The sequence below is a fragment of the Gavialis gangeticus genome, unplaced genomic scaffold, assembly GCF_001723915.1.
Source record: "Gavialis gangeticus isolate Ggan-Ray unplaced genomic scaffold, GavGan_comp1, whole genome shotgun sequence".
NCBI lineage: Eukaryota > Metazoa > Chordata > Crocodylia > Gavialidae > Gavialis > Gavialis gangeticus.
The window spans coordinates 84414435-84423705 of NW_017729033.1; positions in this window are offsets into that span (position 1 = coordinate 84414435).

Consider the following 9271-nt stretch of genomic DNA (forward strand, 5'->3'; position numbering starts at 1 on the left):
GAAAAAAATAAATATTTCGGTTTGGGGATTCTGACAATGTTTTGGTTTTGATTTTAAAATGTTGAAACTAAAAATGCTGCATTTCTTAACTTGGAATTTCTATTCTTATTTGGGATTGAAACAAATACTGAAGCTTTCCCACAGGACGTAACTTGATATCTTGGCTCAGATCAAGTTTTGAAGATAAATACATTAAAAATTGCTCACAAATTATCCTAATACATTTCTTATTACCTGGAAACATTCCCACAGGTAGATGCTGATGTCTTAGGAAGTGTTTAAATAAATGCTTGCCATGGTGCAGTGCATGACTGCACTGCAGTACTTGTACCTCCAGTCCATAAATTGCTGTAAAATCAAGAACTGTGGACAAGAAAATGTTTTTTTAGGACTGAATCTGGCCAAACGTCAGCAGGATTTCAATGTACTGGAAATTTCATTCTTTCGAGCTTCTGTTTCAGCCCATACTAGATTGTGTTTTCTCCTTCCCTAATTAGTTTAATTCCAGGGACGTCACTGCTCAGTGAAAACAGGATCCCCTGCCACCTTGTGGTTAGGCCCTGTGATACTGCCTTCTGCTGGGGACAGCCAGCTTGGGAGAGCTGGTTGGATGCGTCTACTCCTTACTAAAGGTGGGTTCCCATCTTCCTTATCCTCAAGATTGCTAACTATGTAAATATATCACCTCTTCCTTAAAACCTTTCCCAGGCACACTTAGTTACAATCAGTCCTTCTCTTCCATTTTCTTTTTTGTTAAAAGGTCAATTAGAAAGAAGCCTCTTGCAGGCTTGTGTGTTTTCTCCCCATTTTGATTCATAGTTTGGTGGGCAGCAGATCCTGTCTGGTTTTGACTGCCTTAAAGCAATGTGACACCTGTATCTTGATCCAAATATTGTGCCAGTTCCTCAATCCAGGTCCCATACCCCCAGTTGGTATGCATTATCTGCTTTTAATCTGAATTTGGTTCTACTCTTTATGATCTCACTCTGCTTTTTCCCCACTTCGAAGTATTTTGTTTCCATAGTAACTAATGTCACAAGTATGGGATTCCAAATCTTGAATATAGTCAAGATTTTTGTTTTCTCTGTCTTTCTCTTGAGTGGGCATGCAGCATCTACTCTTTCTCCTACACCATGCCTCATCTGCAGTTTGCTCCTTGAAGTGATGCTCAGCAATGTAATTGTTACCATGTTGTAAAGTCAAATGCTAGGAAAAAAAGTATTTTGAGCATATTCATACCAGAAACACTTCACATTACCTGTTTTGTCTTGTTTTTGCTGCTGTGAGATGCTTCTTTCCAAATTGTACGTTGGGGGCAAAGAATAATAAATATCAATATTTTTAATGCTTTGTTTTCTACCCAATTTACATTTTTACCAAATACAAGTTAAGGTTAATTGTCCATTAAGCAGTTCCTTTGTGAATGTTCCAGATTGCCATCTATACTTAATATAATGAGGTGGAAAATTGTGTTACAAAAGTACACCATACTTTTCTTAACCCTAAAAAAATGTGTTTGAAGGAGAACTTGGCTTCAGACTGCTTTTTAAATAGATGCAATTTCAGGACCTGCATTTGCTACACAGCTTTATTTCAAGGTAAAAATAAAAGAAAAACAAAGGTAGAGGAAAGATTGAGAGCTATTGGAGAATTACAAATTTATTTTCCTGTTTATAGAAAAAAGTAGACAACTAGAAAATTCAGAGTTAAAAGAAACCCTGAGTCATGCCTGTAATCAAACAAGGCTCTGACTCTTGAAGTCTCTCTATAATACCTTGGCAGATATTCTTTTGCAACAAAAAATATATGTTTGTGGAATGGTACTTCAAAGAACATATGCTACAAAACCACTATAATTTGGTATTTTCATGGATGAACGAAATGCTGCCAACATTTGTTTTAAGAAAGCTTTTGTTGGCAGGGGAGGGTTGGTTTTGTTCAGGGTTGTTTTTTTTTAATGCTTTAGCATTGTTGTACTTGATAGCACAAAAGAAGCAATGACCTCTTCTGGAAAAGAATGTTGTGGATAAGCTGATCAGTACCTTATCAACCTAGCTATCATAGCTAGGAGAGCCAGACGTGAGCATTATTTAGACATGGTCTGTGATGGTATTTATACTGTGACAGGGGTGTTTTAAGATTGATCTGTGATCTCATCTGGCATAGATGACTATTGCCCATCCCTCTGAACTGAGAATAAAGTCAAACTATGTCCAAGTAGTTCGCTATTTTAAAATGTCCCAGCCATAAAATATTTTGGTGCGCACGCACACACGCACGCACGCGCACGCGCACACACACACACACACACACAAATTAGCTGTGAGGATCTGCTACTATCTTGCCCTGATCAAGAAAGAAGCTTTGAAAATCTGTTTTATTACTATTTGTTCTCTGCACTCACTTTCCTACCTTTCCACCTTGCTCAACCTTTTGTCTTCCTGAGCTCCCCTTCCCCACCCACTGCATGATATAAAAACTCCATGGCCCACCTGTGTGGGAGAGGACCGACCCAGCTCCCCACCTGCATGGCCCTGGGTGCAGTAGGTGGGACTCAGGGGCAGGGAGCCCCAGGGCCTCGCTCACCTGAGCAGCAGTAGCACGGAGCCTCGCCCACAGGATGGAGACTTGCCTCAACCCTGGGGGGACTAAGGTGGCTCCTCCCTGCACCAGGCTGGGTCAAGCAGACCCTCTGAAACCTTCTCATGGCCCTCCAGGGGGCCACAGATCCCTGGTTGAAAACCATTGCTTTAGGTTAACTATCAAAACCATTGTAGCTGATCATATGCATTAAAATGCTGTGGAGCTTAGGTTTAAATAATAGCTTTAGTATTTTCCAAAAATAGTGGACAGGAGGCCTAAGTATAAATTGTATTCAGCCAGAGAGGACAGTGGATTATATAGTGTGATTGTTTAGAAGGGCAAATTTCTAATGTTCTTTAGTTAACTCTCAGAGGTGTCAGACTGATAAAAAGCTTGTTGGGCCAGTCCTATCACTCGATAGCCCAATCTAATCAGACAAAAACAAAGCTACGAAACTGTGAGCCACCAGCATGACTCTCCTTGTCTAGGAATCTACTCTTTATTTATAGTTGATGGGTTACCATCATGTTCCCTGCTTCATGCAATTTAAAGAGAACAATTAAAATTAAAGGAGGGGGTGTACTTTTTCTACATTATTTAATCTCTCCCCTGCTTTTGTTTCGGTGACAGAAAGAGGCAGGTGAAGGGAAATCAGTGCAAGTAAGTGGCTGACAGTAAAAATCTTTGGGGAGGGAGAAGGAATATGCCCAGAACAGCTTGGTGTAGTGCAGTCATGTACAAACATTTGGGCCTGTGAGCCAGATGAGTGTCTGAGGATCAGAATGCCAGGATGGGCCCCTGCATACCCAGATGGGGGTCCCATGGGGCTTGAGCTGGCCACTGTGTACTGGAATTGGGCCCTGGGGCCCAGCACTGTCCCCACATGCCAGTATGGGGCTCTGGCAGTCCACACCACTCCCTCCCAGCCCTGCACACTGGGATTGGTTTCCTGGCCTAATGTACAAGGCCAAGGGCTCCCCCAGGTCCAGCAATTTGGCAGCAGGGGAGCTGTGCCATGGCTCTCCTACTGCCAAATTTCTAGACCTGCGGGGAGCTCCGTGTGCTGGATGACATGATGCCGACATGATGCCAGATCTGGCCTGCAGGCCATGTGTTGAACACTCCTGGAATAGTGAATTGAGAAGTATTTGGTAAACACCTCACCTCTTCTTAAGGTTTTTGGAGTGGTTTCAAGCTGGATCTACAACCTGAGTGAGAAGCATTTCCAAACTGAGTTGCAAAAGCTCTGTTGCCAGGAAATGTCTGAGAAGTACTTCAGTACCTGGAACCCTGGTCACCCCTCTATCTCTTCCTACCAGTCAGCAACTATTTGCTGGAAGGTCAACAGCTTTATTTATAGGAGAAAAGGGAAAAAAGGCTCACCTAGGAAAGAATAAGAGAGTGCAGCAGCCATATGCTAAAGAAAGATTAGGGTGTTGAAAGGAGTTGACAGACAACTGAAAGGCAAGGATTAATGAGTCATGAAAAGACCCATTAAGGGCTGAAGATATAAAAGTCTTCAGTGGTGAGAGTAAAGGGAGAAGGAAAGAGAAAGAGCGAGGCAAGTTGAATGGCAGCCTATTAAACTTAGCTCCTCTTCCCCATTAATACAGGGGTTTGCAAACTTTTAGCAGCAGTGGGCCAAAATAATGTGGCTCAGTCCAAGACAGGCTGCAGCTTGCAACTGCTACTGCTTCCCCTGCCACCAAACTGCTACCAACTCACTCGGGATCCAGGCACCACCAAATCCCATGCTCCACTACTGAATGCCACCAAATTACCACTGACCTCTGGGCCTTACAAACTGGATGAAATCACCCAGGTGAGCCAGGTGCAGTCTGTGTGCCATAGGTTGCTGAGGTACAAACACAATTTAGCCATGAATTTAGGAACAGAGAGAGAACAGAGAGCATAGAGCATACGATCAGTCTTCTGCGATCTTGGTGAGGCACAAGATACATAGAAGTAAATTAAGCTTGGAGAAGATGACATGCCCTTGTAATAAAGTTACTCCTTTGAAAATTAAATTAAAAGAAAAGTGAAGCATAGAAAGAAAGAGAGTCAAAATAAACAAAGCCTGTTTAAGCCTCACTTGTGTGTAGAGGTGACTATGTATTTATCTCTTAGGTCCTTTATTACCAGGAGCTTGCAAGAATCATGAACATCTTAAATAAGGAAAGAAAAGAATCCTCATGAGCAAATGATATTTGGGTCATTGTAACTGAAATAAGTTTGCTTTTTTTTTCTTCCTGATGATGGATTTTACTGAAATAACTTCAATACTTCTGTAGACTAGTGTTTCTTCTTTCTGATGTTGTACATGGTTTGATTTGTACTGTAAGGATATTGCCTTCAAATCAATATCCATAAGTTCTAGCAGTTCAGTGAGTGTTGTGAAGCCTATTAGTAAGCAGCTGCATGTCCTTTTGTGGATGCCAAGTTTTATTTGCAATATAACACGGCTGTAAAATTTCTCAATTCCATATACACAGAATGTGTTATAGTCTTTACCAGTCTGTACAGGAATCACTTCATTCACACATGAATTGAATTAAACATCTGAAAAAGCAGTAAATAACAGTATAGCAGTATAAAACAATAGTGTGCAGCACTTTATGACAATAAATGAAATCAATAATCCTATCCAACTGAAACTGAAGGTCAAATTTTAAAAGAACAGTAGACCTAACCAATTAGATTTTTTTTTCCAGAGGCAGGGGTTAACACCCTCTTAGAGAAATTCACTGAACTTATAGAAATTTGTCAACCTCATGGTGTTGGATCAAAGCACTTCCGTTATATTTTTAGAAACCTCCCAATCAAATTAAGACGCAGTTAAATCTAGTTTATATTGGGAGATCTTATGGAGTCCTAGAACTCTGTTTGGAATAGTTATAAATAAAGAGGGCATTATGAGTGCCATCTACATGTGCAATTAATATGACGCAATAAACTCCTGAGCAGTTCATGCCAGAGTCAACTGCTCTTGGGTACAGCATCTACATGTGCCCCTGGGACAGCATTAATTTGAGCAAGAGTGGAGCAGGCCCACCATTGGCTGAGCTAGCTGAGTGCAATGTATGTCCACACTGACACCTGCATTTCAGCGCAGTAAATTACTCTGCCATAAGATAGTACTATCCCCAACAGTGCTATCCTATCATGGAGTTAATTAGTTTACTGTGCCCTAATACTAGCACCTGTGTAGATGGTGACACTTTACTGAGGAGTTAATCAGTCTACTCTGCAGAAATGTGCATGTGTAGATGAGTTCAGTTTTGCCTAAACTGACCAGTTTGTACAGGTATATGCTTTATTAGTACACTTTTTTTTCCAGAGAGGTATTTAGCTGCACTTTACCAACAGATGATTGGATGGAATAGTTGTCATCTTATATATGAAATTTTTGATGCAAGAAGCATTCTACTGAAAACTGATCGCATGCAAATGTCTCCTTTTTTTTTTGTCTGGACCCCACAATGATGTTAAACTGGAAATTATGGAGCAAGCTGTCACTGCTAATCTTCAGATTTCCACTGCAAGCTAAACAAATTGACCAACTCGCTGCCAGAGCTTTAATTTTCCATGAGAATGGTTTCCATTTTGGTTTTGACTTGGATCTCATGTTTTGTTAACAAACATGGTATTAAACCACATGGTTTCTGGATCAATACAAATAATGCATAGTAGTTGAGCATGCACTGTATATCATTATTGGGTTGGGTTTGAAGAATAAAGGATTGAAATCATACACATTCTGCTGAGCAATAGTCCTCCATTACTAGTCTGGATAGGTAAATTCCTGAGTTTCAGACACCTCTGAGAAATAATCTTGCATATCCAGTAGACTACTCCATTAATGGCCTAGTGTGACATAGTTTCTTTCATTCTTTACCAGCTGTGTGGCATATCTAGCATACGTAGCATATCATATATAGCTACATTGGGTACTCCTCCCCCACCACCCTCCCAAGCCTCCTCAAGGCCAGAAAAGCTCTCAAACTCTATTCTATGCAGAAAACGCATGAAGGAGTGCAACCCGAGGCTGGATAGTCTGTATAAATGGTGTAGCCCAGCTCCTTGGAGGGTCCAAGCTTTCACTCTGCACAGTGATAGTGATAGATGTTTGGCTATATACAAATGTAACAGAGGCTACTCCAGTCTTCAGTCACAAAATTATATGGCTGAGGGGTTGGAGATCAGCCTTTTTCAAACTCTTCTACTTAAAAACTGAAAGAGATCAACACACTCCAAAACTGCCCAATGTTTTAGCCACTCCTCTGAATCATGGGTCTCTGCTTTGCCATTATCTCAAATTCCAGACGAATGTCCTTAACCACTGAACTATAGAATCTGGTGCTCTATAAATATGAATTAATTAAATATAATTGCATGTTTTTGACTGGATTTACAATTCAAAGTGTAACAACCTTTCCCAATGAAAACTCCATTGACAATGATGTGATCCCCTTTGAGGCCACCCCCAAACAAAAAAAAAAATCTATTCCTGACAAAAAATTGTTACATTGAAAAACTCCTGATGAACGTTAATATTAAGTAATCCTAGTCTCAGGGCTCCTTCCTCACAAGCCATATAAGACTGCCAAATGCAGCAGATTTCAGGTGATTGGGCTTTGTGTTGGTGGCAGGCTTTTGGCCAGTTTGTCAGCTCCTTAATTCTGTAATGACCATTTGATGGATCTATGTATATCTAGACATCAAGTACACCAGCAAATTATAGAACTTCCTTTTCAATCTTGTGGCTGCCATCAACCTGCAGTGTGCATCTAGCCAGGAAATGGAGTGTTTTCCAAATGAGCAATGTACTTGGATCACCTGGCAGGACCCATTCTCATTTTTTCAATGAACCTAAGATGCAGTTTTGTTATAGCTTTGATGAATCAAACATCTTGTTTATTGGAACCTGAGGTTTCTAACTGACGACATAATACCTTAATGCCAATTCACAAGACCAGCTTAGTATCCTTATTCTGAATGTAATGTTGGCACAGTTAGTTATAATTGGGACATTTTCCTTCTCACTGTGCTTTAGTCAGGCTTAATACATTGCCCATCTCAGTAAGAGTGCCAGGATTTTTATTATTTTAATTATATTTTTACCTGTTCCTTTTTATTTAATGATGCAGGGAGAATGATTCTAGTGTCAAACAAATTGATTTTCTTTGTCGCTGTGGTAACACTCGCCAAGTAGCCATTGCCAGCAAGAAATCACAGCTGTATGGTCCTGGGAAAAATCTGTAATTATTTAGTAAGATAAGAAAGCTATGAAGCCCAATGAATCTTGCTGATCCTCCTAAAGTAGAAATACAAGTTCACTCCTGTGCCTGGGTTCAAACTAATAAAAGGGGACATGCTTTTCTGATTTGAGTCCAACTAAGTAGTGCTTGCTTGTTGCTTGATTTTTTTTAATGTAACGTAAATATTGGGTCATTTTAATCTTCTGTACTGAAATCAGGAAAACTATGAAATCTCCCAAGTAATCCAGTAATTAAAACAAAATGAACAGCAAAGTTTTAAAATGGTCCATACAGAATGAAAAAGGGTCTAAGCTCCCTCTACTCACGACATATATCATGCAATTACTGTGGTAATTTTGCAATTAATTTAGACCAGCTACACGTGCACATTAACTATCACACCATAAAAAGGTCCAGTCAGCTATAGAGTTAAAACTAGAAAATGTATAATAACTTTATAGCCGGTTTCTGTCCAGCTCTAGTTTGCATATGTAGCAGCATCTACCCCTGTGGCTGGGAGCCCTGTCAGCTGACATCCACAGAGGTGCACTCTCAGTCCCAGTAGTGCCCCATGGCTGCTGCTGCTGCAGGATTTTCAGTCCTGGAGGCCATGGGACACTACCACAACTGCAAGTCCCATAGGCAGAGGGAGAAAATATTATTTGGGGGGGCTGAGTACACATGCAAGCACCACCCCCAGGAGGTAAGTCTGTGGAGGGGAAGGAACAGGGGGAGAAGAAAGGGGTGGGGGGCCAGTTTGAGGCCCCCATGGTGAGGGAGGGAGTGGGGCAGAGGCAGGGACAGGGGTTGGGGTAGGTTCTGGCATGCTCAGAGCCCTGGGTGGCTCATCCAGGGGCGCAGGTGGGGATGGGGGTTCCTGCCACTGTGTGCACCCCAGGGGAGACACAGGGGGGCACGTGCCCCCCAGATTTGTGTGTGGGGTGGAGTGGGGCTGCCCCTGCATGCTGGGCTCTGCACCCCACTGCTGCTGCCTCTGGAGCTGCGCTATGCCTGGGTTGCACCTGTGGCCCCTGCCCACCCAGCAGCTGCAGGCATATGGCATTGTGCAACTCCCGCAGCAGTGGCAAAGGCAGCAGGGTGCAGAGCCCCAGCACGCAGCACTAACCCACCTCCACCCTGTGCACAAATCCAGGGGGCACATGCTCTGCCATACTTCCCCCAGGGTGCACACAGCGGCAGGAGCCCCTCTGCACCCCTAGAGAAGCCACCTGGGGCTCCAATATTCCCATGACCCACCCCAGGGCCCCATTCACACCAACCCCTGCCATTGCCTCTTCCCCACTCCCTCTCTCACTGTGGGGGCCTCAATCTGCCCCATGCCCCTTCCTCTTCACAGACTGAGACTTGCCTGCCATGCTGGGTAGTGATCCCCCTGCTGGGCTGTGAGTGTCTGAGTCTGTGCTTTCCCT